General features: G+C 41.0%; 1 long non-coding RNA gene across 3 annotated transcripts in view; it reads left to right on the top strand.

Annotated features, from left to right (window-relative positions):
• LOC116560525 overlaps nucleotides 1–15,854 on the top strand; it is a 53,440-nt gene that overhangs the window by 10,562 nt on the left and 27,024 nt on the right. The window contains exons 3-4 of one of the 3 annotated variants that reach the window (XR_004273002.1): nucleotides 12,725–12,950; nucleotides 13,214–13,284. This is a non-coding gene — a long non-coding RNA (uncharacterized LOC116560525). Of the gene's footprint in view, nucleotides 1–12,724; nucleotides 12,951–13,213; nucleotides 13,285–15,854 lie in introns of those variants that run through there. The other 2 variants (XR_004273003.1, XR_004273001.1) reach the window with 2 other exon arrangements.

Genomic DNA, 15,854 nt, shown 5'->3' with positions numbered 1-15,854 from the left:
GCCAAGGCGGGTGGACCACCTTAGGTCAGGAGTTCGAGACCAGCCTGACCAACATGGTGAAAGCCCATCTCTACTAAAAAAAGATAAAATAATTAGCCGGGCATGGTGGTACATGCCTGTAATCCCAGCTACTCAGGAGGCTGAAGCAGGAGTATCACCGAACCCAGGAGGTGGAGGTTGCAATGAGCCGAGATCATGCCATTGCACTCCAGCCTGGGCAACAAGAGTGAAACTTCATCTCAAAAAAAAATTTTTTTTTTGTAATTTTTAATTTTTGTGGGTACAAAGTAGGTGCATATATTTATGGTATACATGGGGTATTTTGATACAGACATATAATGCGTGATTATCACATGGAAGATGGGGTATTCATCCCCTCAAGCATGTATCTTTTGTGTTACAAACAATCCAATTATACTTTTTTAAGTTATTTTAAAATGTACGATTAAAATATTATTGAGTATAGTCACCCTGTTGTGTTATCAAATTATAGATCTTAATCATTCTTTATAACTATTTTTTGTACTCATTAACTATCTCCATCTCCCCGCCGCTACCCCCTTCTATCCTTCCCAGCCTCTGGTAACCATCTTTCCATTCTCTATCTCCATGAATTCAATTGTTTTGATTTTGGGATCCCACAAATAAGTGAAGACATGTGTTAATCTTTTTGTGCCTGGCTTATTTCACTTAATGGTTTTCAGTTCCATCCATGTTGTTGCAAATAACAGGAGCTCATTTTCTTCTGTGACTGACTAGCACTCCATTGTGTATTTATACATATGATATTTTCTTCATCCGTTCATCTGTTAATGGATGTGTAGGTTGCTCCCAAATCTTGGCTATTGTGAACAGTGCTGCAACAAATATGGGAGTGCAGATATCTCCTTAATATATTGATTTCCTTTCTTTGGGGTACATACCTAGCAGTGGGATTGCTGGGTCATTTTGTAGTTATATTTTTATTTTCTTGAGAAATCTCCAAACTGTCCTCCATGGTGGCTATACTAATCTGCATTCTCATCAACAGTGTATAGGGGTTTCTTTTTTTTCACATAATCACCAGCATTTGTTATTGCCTGTCTTTTGGTTATAATACAAGCTGTTCTTTTTTTTTTTTTCTTTTTTTTTTGAGACGGAGTCTTGCTCTTGTTACCCAGGCTGGGGTGCAATGGCACGATCTCGGCTCACCGCAACCTCTGTCTCCTGGGTTCAGGCAATTCTCCTGCCTCAGCCTCCTGAGTAGCTGGGATTACAGGCACGTGCCACCATGCCCAGCTAATTTTTTGTATTTTTAGTAGAGACGGGGTTTCACCATGTTGACCAGGATGGTCTCGATCTCTTGACCTCGTGATCCACCCGCCTCGGCCTGCCAAAGTGCTGGGATTACAGGCTTGAGTCACCATGCCCAGCTACAAGCTGTTCTTAACTGGAGGTAAGATGATATCTCATTGTAGTTTTGATTTGCATTTCTCTGATGATCAGTGATGTTGAGCAACTTTTCATATGCCTGTTTGCCATTTGTATGTCTTCTTCTTCTTTTTTCTTTTTTTTTTGAGACAGAGTCTCGCTCTATTGCCCAGACTGGAGTGTAGTGGCACAATCTTGGCTCACTTCAACCTCTGCCTCCTGAGTCCAAGCAGTTCTCTACCTCAGTCTCCCAAGTATCTGGAATTACAGGCGTGTGCCACCATGCCTGGCTAATTTTTGTATTTTTTAGTAGAAATGGGGTTTCACCATCTTGGCCAGGCTGGTCTTGGATTCCTGACCTCGTGATCCACCCACCTTGGACTCCCAAAGTGCTGGGATTACAGGCATGAGCCACTGTGCCTGGCCTTTGTATATCTGCTTCTGAGAAATGTTTATTCAAATCTTTTGCCCATTTTTAAATTGTATTATTAGATTTTTTTCCTATAGCATTGTTAGAGTTCCTTATATATTCTGGTTATTAATTCCTTGTTTGATGGGTAGTTTGCAAATATTTTCTGCCATTCTGTGGGTTGTCTCTTCACTTTGTTGATTGTTTTCTTTGCTGTGTAGGAGCTTTTAAACTTGATGTTATCCCATTTGTCCATTTTTGTTTTGTAACCTGTGCTTGAAGGGTATTACTCAGGAGATGTTTGCCAAGACCAATGTCCTGGAGAGTTTCCACAATATTTTCTTGTAGAAGTTTCATAATTTGAGGTCTTAGATTTAAGTCTTTAATCTATTTTGATATGATTCTTCTTCTTCCTTTCTTTTTTTTTTTTTTTGGATATGGAGTCTCCCTCTGTTGCCAGACTGGAGTGCAGTGGTGCCATCTCAGCTCACTGCAACCTCTGACTTCCTGGTTCAAACAATCCTCCTGCTTCAGCCCCATGAGGAGCTGGGAGTACAGGCATGCACCACCACACCCGGCTAATTTTTGTATTTTTATTGGAGATGGGGTTTCACCACGTTGGCCAGGATGGTCTCGATCTCCTGACCTTGTAATCCACCTCCCTCAGCCTCCCAAATTGCTGGGATTACAGGTGTGAGCCACAGTGCCCGGCCTGATGTGATTATTCTATATGGTGAGAGATAGGGGACTAGTTTTATTCTTCCGCATATGGATATCCAGTTTTCCCAGCACCATTTATTGAAGAGACTGTCTTTTCCCCAGTGTATGTTCTTGGCACCTTTGTTAAAAATGAGTTCACAGTAGGTGTGTGGATTTGTTTCTGGGTTCTCTGTTCTGTTCCGTTGGTCTATATGCCTGTTTTATGCCAGTACCATGCTGTTTTGGTAACTATAGTTCTGTAGTGTGATTTGAAGTCAGTAATGTGATTCCTCCAGTTTTGTTCTTTTTGCTTGGGATAGCTTTGGCTATTCTAGGTCTTTTGTGGTTCCATATAAGTTTTAGGATTTTTTTTTCCCATTTCTGTAAAGAGTAACATTGGTATTTTGATAGGAATTGCATTGAATTTGTACATTGCTTTGTGCAGTATGGATATTTTAACAATATTGATTCTTTCAATCCATGATCGTGAAATATGCTTCCTTTTTTGTGTGCCTCTTCAATTTATTTTATCAGTGTTTTGTAGTTTTCATTATAAATACCTTTCACTTCTTTGGTTAATTCCAAGGTATTTAATTTTATGCGTGGCTATTGGAAATGGGATTACTTTTTAAAATTTGTTTTTCAGATTGCTCACTGTTGGTCTATAGAAATGCTACTGATTTTTTTTTTTTTTTTTCTTTTTGAGACAGGATCTGGCTCTGTTGCCCAGGCTAGAATGCAGTGGTACGATCTTGACTCACTGCAACCTCCACTTCCTGGGCTCAAGCCATCCTGCCACCTCAGCCTCCCTAGTAGCTGGGAACACAGGCATGTGCCACCATGCCTGGCTAATTTTTTGTACTTTTTATAGTGATGGGTTTCCTCATGTTGCTCAGACGAGTCTTCAATTTCTGAGCTCAAGTGATCCATCCACCTCAGCCTAATAAAGTGCTGGGATTATAGGCATGAGCCACCACTCCTGGCTCTGTGTAGATTTTGTATCCTGTAACTTTACTAAATATGTTCATCAGTTCTAATAGATGTGTGTGTGTGTGTGTGTGTGTGTGTGTGCGCGCACCTGTGTGTGTGTGCTGTTGTCAGGTTTTTCCAAATATAAGATCATAACATCTGCAAACAAAGATAATTTCACTTCTTCCTTTCAAATTTGGTTGCCTTTCATTTCACTCTCATGTCTGATTGCCCTAGCTAGGACTTCCAGCACTAAGTTGAATAATAGTGGTAAAAGTGGGCATTTTTGTTGTGTTCCAGATCATGGAGGAAAGACTTTTATATTTCCCCATTCAGAATGATACTAGCTGTGGGTCCCTGCTAATGTTTTAAGTGTGTATCTTTTTAGACTTTTTCTGTATGGAGAGTATACATTTTAATAAAAATAGGATCATGCTAAACATACCCCTCTGCAGCCCCTTAAAAGAAAAACAACTTGCCAGGTGCGGTGGCTCACGCCTGTAATCCCAGCACTTTGGGAGGCCGAGGTGGGCGGATCGCGAGGTCAAGAGATCCAGACCATCCTGGCCAACATGGTGAAACCCTGTCTCTACTAAAAAAAAAAAAAAAAGATATGGCCGGGTGCGGTGGCTCAAGCCTGTAATCCCAGCACTGTGGGAGGCCGAGGCGGGTGGATCACGAGGTCAAGAGATCGAGACCATCCTGGTCAACATGGTGAAACCCCGTCTCTACTAAAAATACAAAAAATCAGCTGGGCATGGTGGTACATGCCTGTAATCCCAGCGACTCAGGAGGCTGAGGCAGGAGAATTGCCTGAACCCGGGAGGCGGAGGTTGCGGTGAGCCGAGATCGTGCCATTGCACTCCAGCCTGGGTAACAAGAGCGAAACTCCGTCTCAAAAAAAAAAGAAAAAAAGAAAAACAACTCAGTGATAATATGCAGAAGTCCTAAATGTTTTCTAGAAAGCAGCTATGACTTGATACCATTCTCTTTAGTCTAATACCACAGATATACAGAGCTTTTCATAAATGTGAAAATAGTTTTAAATAAATTATTTTATTATTTTGTGCCCCCCGCCTCCATACTCCATGTAAACTTCTGCAAATAGTGAACCTATTTGCATAACTGATTTTCTTTACCAACTAAATCATGAATTTCTGGAGGAGTGGGGAAAGCAACTATCAATAAACAAGTTTTATACCCACATAATTGTGTCTGTCAGAATGCCTAGTGCATATAAATTACTCAATAAGTATTTATAGAATGAACAAAAATATGCTTGTATAGTTTTTGTTTTGCATGACTATACTAGTTCTGTTGGTAAATTTGCACTACTGTTTCCATCGAAATTCTCATTTCAAACTAGTTAAGATCACACAATGATTAAGATCACAAAAGAAAGAAAGAAACATTATCATCAGTGCAGCATCATGTGACTCACCATTATAAACCCTTTAATGGTTCTGGACTTAAAGGTTCTGCCTGCTAGTTCTAGATGTGAATTTTAAGCATTACAGTTTTACCCAAACCCAGATAGCTCAAAGAGAAGTGGAAACTTTATCAGATATTCCAATATTTCAATAAACCTGATATTTTTGGTGAGCTGATTTTAAAAATTGAGTTAGCAGACCAAATGTGTTAATTTTTATTTTGATACTTGCCATCATATAATCTCCACTTTCCTATCTCTTCTTCCTCATTTCCATTTCCCCCTACACCAGCTGCAGACCAGCACCTGTCCACACACACCACTTCACACAAGCTGCTCTTTGGTTGGGTCACTTCTCTGATTGCCAAATCTGCCAGTCTTCCTTCAGTCCTTGGCTTGTCACTTAACAGGGCTGACCCCTTCTACTATCTTGAAACTCTTTCTTCAGTAACTTCTATAACCCCAACTTCTGGTTCCTCTTTACCCCTCCACTCATTGATTTTATTCAGCAAAAAATTTAACTGAGTACTGATGTTAGGTGTTATAGTAAAGGTATGCAATCATATTAATAAAGCTGGTATCCCCTATAAAAATTTAAACACTTTACATGTTTACATGTGTGAACTACTTTAATCTCAATAGAGCAAGGGACAGCAAACCTTTTCTTTAAGGGCCAGATAGTAAATATTTTCAGCTGTGCAGGCCATACGGTCTGTGTTGCAACCACTGAACTCAACCTTTGTAGCATGAATGTGGTCATAGATAATACATAAACTAAAGAGTGTGGCCATGTACCAATAAAACTTTATAAAACAAGTGACTAAGTTTGGTCAGGAGCTGTAGATTGCCAACCTCTGCAGTAGAATTTATCTAAGTTCCACCAGGGCAGGAATTTTTGTCTGTTTCAATATGTAAAAATAAATGCTCAGTCAATACTTAGTGAATGAATGCTCTCCTTCTAAGATAGGAACTATTGGAATCCCCATTTTATAAATAAGGCAACCAAAGCACAGAGGTTAAGTAGCATGCCCAATGTTACCAACTCAAGTGACAAATCCAGGATGAAAACCCACATAGTTTGGCATTAGAGCTTATATTCTTAATCACTGTACTGTACAGTGGTGAGACAGAGAAGATTGTCAACTGTAAGGTTGGAAGTGGAGTGAGAGCTGGGAGAGGTAATTTTTTTTTTTTTTTCCTAAAGATGGGGTTTCACCATGATGGCCAGGCTGGTCTTGAACTCGTGACCTCAGGTGATCCACCCACCTCGGCCTCCCAAAGTGCTAGGATTACAGGCATGAGCCACCGCACCTGGCCTGGGAGAGGTAATTTTAACTGGGTCTTGAAGAATGAAGAATTCACCAGGAAGAAAAGTAGAGGAGATGGAGAGGCTTTGCATTCTAGCATGTGGAAACTGCAGGTATAAGAAACAGATGTCTGATACAAAATGGTATTATGAGCAAATTGGCAATAAAGGAAAAGAGTTGCTTAGGGAATACACTCAATTTTCAGCAAATCACGTTTGAACACAGGGTTTGAGGTAGAGAGTGGCAGAGATGGGCTAAAGAAGTATGCTGGGGGCCTTGTGTGACATGTGGATGAATTTGGATTTTAACTTGGTGGCAGATGGGCTGTTTTGAGCATGGGAAAGAATGACCATATTTGCATTTTAGGTCAATTTTTAAAATTACATTTTATTTTAAAATTAGATGATACATGCATATTGTACAGCCTTCAAAAACTGAAAAGGTCTTCCTGCTTGTTTCCACTACCCAGTTCAGTCTTCCAAAGGCACCCACTGTTTCCAGTTAGAAAGACGACTTTTGGCTGGGCGTGGTGGCTCACACCTGTAATCCCAGCACTTTGGGAGGCTTAGGCGGACAGATCACCTGAGGTCGGGAGTTCGAGACCAGCCTGACCAAAATAGAGAAACCCCGTCTCCACTAAAAATACAAAACATTAGCTGGGCGTGATGGTGCACACCTGTAATCCCAGCTACTCCAGAGGCTGGAGCAGGAGAATCGCTTGAACCTGGGAGGTGGAGGTTGCGGCAAGCAGAGATCACGCCATTTCACTCCAGCCTGGGCAACAAGAACAAAACTGCATCTCAAAAAAAATAAAAAGAAAAGAAAAGAAAAAAAGAAAAAGAAAGATGACTGTCACTATAGGGTGAAGAATGGATCAGTCCTGGTGAGCTGGAAGTCTTTCAGCCAGCCCTAGGCATACCAATCTCTTGGCAGAAGTTCACAGCTCTGAGATGTCTCCATCTTCCAGTAATTCCTGCCTCCCTCACCACTTCCGGCCTTGAGATGGTATCTCAGTCACTACCCTGGAGGGCTATGCTATCCCCATAGTTTCCCTCCCCATGCATTCTCACATTCTAAATGGGGCTAATACTGCCTCGAAAGGAGTGAAAATTGGTTTGGGGGAGCAAAACAATTTGAAAATGGTTTGTGGGCCTCCCAAACTCAATCCCACTCACCAAAATTTTGTCAAGGGAAATTAAAATTTTTCTCTTTAGGATGAAGTAAAGAGATAATGACAAAAGGTTGAGGGACACTGCCCTATACCTTTGTAAATAGTTCCTTGATTAGATACCTTTCAAATGACTCAGGTTGAATGTGTGCCTGTTTCTGCCCAGGTACCTAACTGATGCAGGGGGTAGTGGAATTCAGAGGCTTGAATGGATAGTGGTGATCCACGTGGTCCTAGAGAAAAGGCGGTGTAACATCTTGGGAATAAGTATGGACTGCAGGGATTAGATCCTGGCTCTGCCATTTACTATTGGCTGTGTGACTTTAACCCCTCTTTGCTTCTGCAAAGTGGGGGATAACAGTGGTACCTGTCTCCTGGCTTTGCTCAGGTTATTGCTCAGCATGTTATCTATCGTTCAAAGAGCCAGATGGCAGAGCATCAAAGGAGGAGGGAGTGTTGCAGGAGATTGGAAGAGTTAAAGGTTTAGAAGTAGGATTGAGGAATGTGGAGAATACCAACACCACTTCCCATGCCCATGGGTTGTGGGGAATAGGAAAATGAGTAGCACCCTTTCTAGAATTCAGCAAGGGAATCATGTTCCTTAGGGATTACAGTTACTTTTCAGTTAAGGCAAGGAATGAGCTACAAGGTTAAAAGTGGAAAGAAGTTAATTTACAATCGAATGAAGTTTCCAGGGCACAGAGGAAAGATCTGGGAAGGAAGAAGGTGTAAGGTAGAGAGGAAGCCCAGAGGAGGATAGCAGATTGGAGATTAGGATAAGGGAGAAGAGACCTACGGAGGCAGAAGCACTGCACAAGACAGCTTAGGCTGAGCAGAACAGGAGGTGGTGAACTATGGCCGGATCTAGCCAGCTGCTTATTTTTGTAGAGCTCACAAACTAAGAATAGTTTTTACATTTTAAATGGGTTTTTAAAAATGAATATGAGACTATTTCATGATACATGAAAATGGTATGGAGTTCAATGTCAGTGTCCATAAAGTTTTATTGGACCATAGCCATGCCCACTCATTTCCACATTGTCTATGGCTGCATTCCCACTACAACGGCAGAACGGAGTAGCTGCAATAGAGATTATATGGCCCACACAGTGGAAAACATTGGCCCTATCTGCCCTTTATAGAAGTTTGTTGGCCAGGCCCAGTGGTTCATTCCTGTAATCTCAGTACTTTGGGAGGCTGAGGTGGGCAGATTGCTTGAGCTTAGGAGTTTGACACCAACCTGGGCAACATGGCAAAACCCCATCTCCAAAAAAAAAAAAAATCCAAGCATGTTGGCATGCACACCTGTAGTCCCAGCTACTCAGGTGGCTGAGGTAGGAGGATAGCTTGAGCCCAGGAGGTGGAAGTTGTAGTGAACCTTGTGTTCATGCCATTGTATTCTATCCTGTCTCAAAAAAAAAAAAAAATTGCTGGACCCTGCTCTAGCAAATCATTCATAGCCTGCAATATGAATGGCACCTCCAGAAGTTGTGCAACACAGATGACCTGGCTCTTGGAGCACTCACTTTGGATGGTGATAAAGGATTACAGTGAGGAGAAGTATGGATGGAACTACATGGCCTCAAGGCTCTTTTTGGAATGTGGGCACAAAGTTGTCTTGTTAGAACAAAGCAAGGCTGTCAGCCTGGATTCAAGCCACCACCTCTTGGCTGGTGAAGAACTAGGTGTGGTAGACACTTCTGGTTGCCCACACAATTTTTGTTTCTCATTTTGTTCCTTATTAACAGAGGCTGATTTCATCAAGGTAGCAATGTACCCTGTTAAAAATAATAATCTCAATAAGAAAAGTCCCCAAAAATGATGGGAACACATCAATAGGACACAGAACCAGCTTATAGGTGTTCCTAATGACCAATCTGGGACAATTCCATGTTAAAATAAATTATGATAGTAAAGAATTGTAACTCATCAAATAGAATAAAAATCTTTGCGTCCATACGGAAATACATTAAAAAATGGAAAAAGGAAAGCTTTCCATATGATACAAGGCAAACTAATATGTATAAAAGGAAAGACAGAATTAGAAAATGACCATCTTATGGTTTCAGGCAAGAATTATCAATGGATGCTAAAACTAGTTTGATGAGAAACATGATATGTATGTAGTTTCAAAGCCTCTCCCCACAGATTCTTATAATTTCAAAGGGTAAAATAAGGACTTTACAGTACGAAAATCTGACAGGTACCTACCTTACCACCTTAACCAAGTGATCAAAGCTAATATCATTAGTAATAGAACAAGTCAAAATAGGGTACCCTCTGCTATGATACATTGGAAGGGATACAGCATCACTTCTGTGGTATTCTAGCCAAAAATACCTAACCTGAATCATGAGGAACTGTCAGACAAACCCAAATAAGGGATGTTCTGCAAAGTAACTGGTCTTTGGTATTCAAAAATACCAACAACATGAAAGGTAAAGACAAATTGAGGAACTGTTTCATATTAAAGCAGACTAAAGCAACATGACAACAAAATGCGATGTGTGGTCCTGGATAGGTTCCTGGACCAGAAGAAAGGCTTTTTCTTTGCTATAAAGGACATTAGTGGGATGATTGGCAAAAGGCTGTGGCTTAAATAATAGTATTGTATCAATGTTAATATTCTGATTTTGATCATTGTATTGTGGTTATGTAAGAGAAAGTCTATTTTTAGGAAGCACACACCAAATTAGAAGTAAATGAACATCATGGGTGCATGAGAGAGAGAAAAAAAAAATGATAAAGTAATTTTGGTAAATGTTAGTATTGGAAAATTTGGGTCAAAAATATACAGGAATCATTTGTACTATTTTTGCAAATTTTATCTGTTTGAAATTATTTCAGAGCAAAAAGTTTTTAAAAAATACTTATTTACCCCCAGGTACTCGTGCAGTAAGATATTCATATACCTTATCCTAGCCAATGGTTTGTAGTTTTTAGTCTAAAGGATGGGGCTTCTCAGGAAATGATTATTTTTCTCATAAAAAGGGAGAGATGGCCGACTGAGGTAGCTCACGCCTGTAATCCCAGCACTTTGGGAGGCCAAGGCAGGGGCATCACCTGAGATTGGGAGTTTGAGACCAGCCTGACCAACATGGAGAAATCCTGTCTCTGCTAAAAATACAAAATGGTGGCACATGCCTGTAGTCCCAGCTACTTGGGAGGCTGAGGCAGGAGAATTGCTTGAAACTGGGAGGCCACTGCACTGGGCCACTGCACTCCAGCCTAGGGAATAAGAGCGAAGTTCTGTCTCAAAAAATAAAAAGGGAGAGACTTGGCTAATGCCTTTTGCCCTTTGTCCTTCCCCTTCCTGCTTGGAAGAAGAGCTTAGTACCTGGATGTGGAGCAACCATCTGTGATTATGAGGACAGAAGGAGCAGGAAGTAGCACGGGTCTTGGTGGCTTCTTTGGACATCAGCCCTGGACTGCCTGCCTCTGGATAAGAAATCTGTTAGTCCGCTGTAGTTACGTTTATAGTCAAATCCAACTCCAACTGAGCTAGACCATCTAAGTCTCCCAATGGTGTTTACAGTTTTGAGTTTGTGTGGCTTGACTCCTCAATCTTCTTCACAGACGGCTACTTCTGGCTGCCCCTCACATGTGGGTGTTCTGCAAGTTTGGGTCCTTGGACTTCTCCTCCCTCTATGGTCTACATGGGCTGCCTTATCCACTCCCAATTACCATTTAGACTCTGTGATTCTAAATAACCATCTTCACCTAGAATTTTCTCCTGATTTGCAGACTACATATCCAGCTACCTACTGGATATCTATGCCTATGGTCCATATTCACTTCAACAATTACAAAGCTAAATTGCCTTTTCAGCTACACATACACAATCAAACACACACACATCCAGCCCACAACCTAACCACTTTCCCAAGCCAGAAATGCAGGAGTCATCATCCTCTCTTCTTCCTACTTTCTTACCCACTACATGCAATTAGTCATCTAGATCTTGATGACTCTACCTCCTAAGCAGTTTTTGAATCCATCTCCTCTTCTCTGTTCCCATCAGGTAGATGCCTCATCATCTGTCACTGTTATTTTTTGTTAACCTTTTAAACAGTTTCCCTGGCTCTGTCCTTTGTTCCCCTAACACAAACTGCTATCCATTATTTTCTAAAATGCAAATGTGATCACCATACTCTCCTATGTAAAAATTTCCTACCATTTCAACTGCTAATGGTAGTAGCCCCCATCACAACACTCCAATTCCTACTGTAGCATAACAATGCTCATAGGATAACCTCTTGGCTGCCCTTCTGTGCCATGTCTCAATGAGGGAAGGACTGTTAACTGCCCCTGGCTGGTTTATTGTATTCTTAGGAGGCAAATTCTCCCAAGTCTCCATAAGCCAGTGATCTTCCTTTGGCCCCTACCTTCTCTTACCTATAGCAAGTTTTACCTCACTTTATTCCATGTCAAAAGACCTGCAGTGTTCTTTTACTTGTCACAAAAATAAATTTTATACACTGATCAAAATGAAGTGTTTGAGCCACTGTGTGTGATAAGTGAGGGTTGAACACTGCCTGAATCCAACAAACACCATTCATATAGGTGACATTTTAATCGGGTTGTGGTAGCCCAGGTAGGCAAGCTCCAGGGATGTTTATAACACAACCTGGCCCCACATTATAAGTCTCCTGTCTTGGCTGCTTTTGGGTTAAGCAATCCGGGGCTCCCTGGACTGATTCCTCCATTTTCTGAGGCAAGCTGCTGGGGTTTGTGTGGAATGCGTGATTAAGAATCTTCAATCGGGCTGGGCGTGGTGGCTCACGCCTGTAATCTAAGCACTTTGGAGGCCAAGGCGGGCGGATCACCTGAGGTCGGGAGTTCAAGACCAGCCTGACCAACATGATGAAACCCCGTCTTTAAAAAAAATTAATAAAAAATAATAATAATAAAATTAAAAAAAAAAAAAAAGAATCTTCAATCATAGAGCAGGAAACAAGAGTACCCAGCCTTGAGGTACCAGCCATTCACTTTTCCCTTAATAACTTTCCCCCTTCTTTTCTAGCAACGTACTTAAAAAAAATAAATAAATAAAGTGGAGCCTACTAAAGGCAGAGTAGGACATTCCTCCTATGAGCAGAGTTAGCCTCCTAGAGCTTCTATGGTATTTATTACACTATAATACAATTATGTGTTTACATGTCTGTTTCCCTGTGTTTGGTTTCTTTTAATAGCATCCAAATGCAAATCTTGCATTTTTTTTGGTATGTCCCTCTAGCAGCATATAATAGAGCCTGACATAGAGAGTAATCAGTAAGTATCTATTGATTTATTAAATGAATGGATTTCTTTTCTTTCTTTCTTTTTTTTTTTAGGTTCCAGGTAGAGTGTAATGGAAAGAGCCTGGACCCTGGTACTATTCCCAGTTCCTCTATGAACTTGCTATGTGACTATAGTCTCTCAGTAGATCCTTCACCTCATCAATGAAGTGGAGTCAGTACCACCCACTTTGGAAGAATTGTTTTGAAGATTAAAAGAGTTACTGATCATTATCCATTCAATTGTAGGGATATACTGAATGCTTACAAGCCAGGCACTGTGGTAGGTACTAAGACTATAGAATTGCCTTTTTCTCATAAAGCTTTTCAATCTAGCGGGAAAGACAAGTAATTAAGCAATCGTCTATAATAACATATAGTGAAAATTGGAATAGGGGAAGAACAAAGTGCTATGGGAACATACAACAGAGGGCCCAACTTAATCGAGGGGTTAGGAAGGACCTCCCCAAATGGCATGAAAGAATTGTAAAGTACTATACTCATGTCAGGTAGGATGTTATTACTATAGATGAAACTGCCCTTGAGTTCATAGGAGGAAGCCATCGCACTGTGGAGAGTGAGGCTTCCTGGAAGAATGGAATGCTGAGCTGGACCCAACTTCTTTTTTTTTTTTTTTGAGACGGAGTTTCACTCATGTTACCCAGGCTGGAGTGCAATGGCGTGATCTCGGCTCACCGCAACCTCCGCCTCCTGGGTTCAGGCAATTCTCCTGCCTCAGCCTCCTGAGTAGCTGGGATTACAGGCACGCACCACCATGCCCAGCTAATTTTTTGTGTTTTTAGTAGAGACGGCGTTTCACCATGTTGACCAGGATGGTCTCGATCTCTTGACCTCGTGATCCACCCCCCTCGGCCTCCCAAAGTGCTGGGATTACAGGCTTGAGCCACCGCGCCTGGCCGGACCCAACTTCTTTTGATGTTGCTGACCGATCTTCATCAGGAATATGTGCCCTTCAAACTGTGTTTCCAGGATCAGAGATGGATCTGTCTTCATCTCTCCATACCCCAACTCACCTTGTTGCTATAAGAAACTGAGCACTCCAGTCCAAGAATACAAACCATGGAGAAGGAAATGCTGAAGGGAAATCTAAAAGGTCAGTGATGTTTCTAGGCAAGGCATCCATGGAAATCTGACTTCTGCTTTCAAATGCATCTGGAATCCAACCGCATCTCACCACCTCCTTTTTAACCTCCTGTCTAGACCACTCTCATTGGTCACTAGATTGCAGTGACCTTCAAATTGGTCTTCCTGTTTCTACTCATGCCCTCTTAGAATTTCTCCACCCACATTCTAGCTCCAAATTTCTGTGTTCCCGCTTTGGGCACATTGAGGTGAAGAAGACCAGTGATTTGCCAAGGAAAGAAGGGCTTACCTGAGTGTCAGGAAGGAAGCGTATGCTCCCTTAGAGGATGAGAAAACGGGTAGGGGTTGCCCACCTACTCCTCAGTGTCAACCTATGGTAGGTAAATGAACAACAGCAAATAAGTCTTCCTCTGTTGTTTTTGTATTAAAGGATTTTCAGATAAGTTGCTGCTCATTCACCCTTTTCCAGTCTCCCCTCCTCCACATTTCCCAGACATTCCCTAAGTTGTGTCCTGGCACAAACATCCCATCTCTCTGCCCCCTCATCTCTTTCCCAGCCTTTTCCTGACTCACCCTTCACAGTGTCTTCCAGCAGTGCACAAACATCCTCTTGTCTATCAAAGTCAACTTCCAAACAGTTATTGTAGTATGCCAGACCGGAGGAAGGAGCAGGGGAGCCAGCACCCTCTTTAGTCAGCCCCTGAGTATGCTGAATGGACACTCAGCATGGGTCTGCAGGGAGGATTGTTAACTTGACCCAGGCTTCAGGCACGGCTATATCCTGAAAGGATGATCTGTTTCAGGTTGTGGCATTTTTCAAATGACAGCAAGGCAAGGGACAGAGACACCATCCTTTCCAAACCTTCATTTTTTTCTTCTCCCAATTTTTATTCTGAAAATATTTCAAACCTACAGTTTAGCTGAAAGAAAAACCTCACAAAATTTATATATTATTCACCTAGATTCAGCAGTTGTGAACATTTGCTTTCTCTGTCTCCCTTTTTTTTCTCTCTTCCTCTTTCAAGATAGTTGTCTGCCTATCTGTGTATGCATGTATTCATCCATTTCTATAAGCACACACACAATGTGATGAACCCTTTGAAGGTAAATTGCGGAGAACTTGACCTATCATCTTAAACACTCTAACATATATTTCCTAAGAATAAGGCCATCATTTTTCCTATGTACTGCAATATGATTATCACACTCAAAAGATTTAACATTAGTACAATAATACTACTACCTAAGATACAATCCAGACTTTTCTAGTTGTCCTGAAAATGTCTTTGAACACTCCCCCTGCCATTCTCAAATCCAATTAAGGATTAAAAATATCTTGTTTTAACCTAGAAACTTCCAGGGCAATACCACATTTGTGAGAGGCAATATGGTTCCCAGAAACAGGGCTTTATAGCTTTATATAACTGGGTTCAAATGTCAGGTTTTTCCCAGCTATGTGACCATGGACAAATTACTTCATTTTCTCACCTCAGTGTCCTCATAATGGGAATGCTGTTACCCAGTCTAAAGATTTTGTAATGATGAAGAATAATGTAGTTTTCGTGCTTGTCAAGTAGTGGGCATTCAGGACAAGCCGCTCTTCTGGAAAGAGAAGCAGAGAAAGGAACTCAGTTGGGTTATATAAATGACTGAAAACTTGTGTTGCAGTAGCCAAACAAATAAAACTATTTCCCCTACTCAACGTAAGCCTGTAGCAAATGCCTCTTGCATATTGGAATACAAACTTTGTGGGGCAGGGATTTCCATTGTTTCATTCAGTGTTTTGTTCCCAGTGTTTGAAACATAGCTCATTAACAACTTTTGAATGAATGAATGAACAAGTGAGTAAGTACATCTTACCAGGTAAGTTACCACTTTTATGTAACTCAAAAATGCTATTCTTCACTCCCTTTTCCAGAGTTGACTTCCTCTGACATAAAGTGGTGTATCTGCCCGTTACTGCCACAGTTATTATATAATTATAATATATAATATATATTATATTATATTATATATTTATTATATATTATATAAAAGTATAATAATATATATTACTTATATATATTATTTATATATTATTATA

This window comes from Sapajus apella, unplaced genomic scaffold (assembly GCF_009761245.1).
Source record: "Sapajus apella isolate SASKATOON/1434 unplaced genomic scaffold, GSC_monkey_1.0 scaffold26, whole genome shotgun sequence".
Classification (NCBI taxonomy): Eukaryota; Metazoa; Chordata; class Mammalia; order Primates; family Cebidae; genus Sapajus; species Sapajus apella.
The sequence above is the reverse complement of the archived record's forward strand: the minus strand, read 5'-3'. Positions and strand labels throughout refer to the sequence as shown.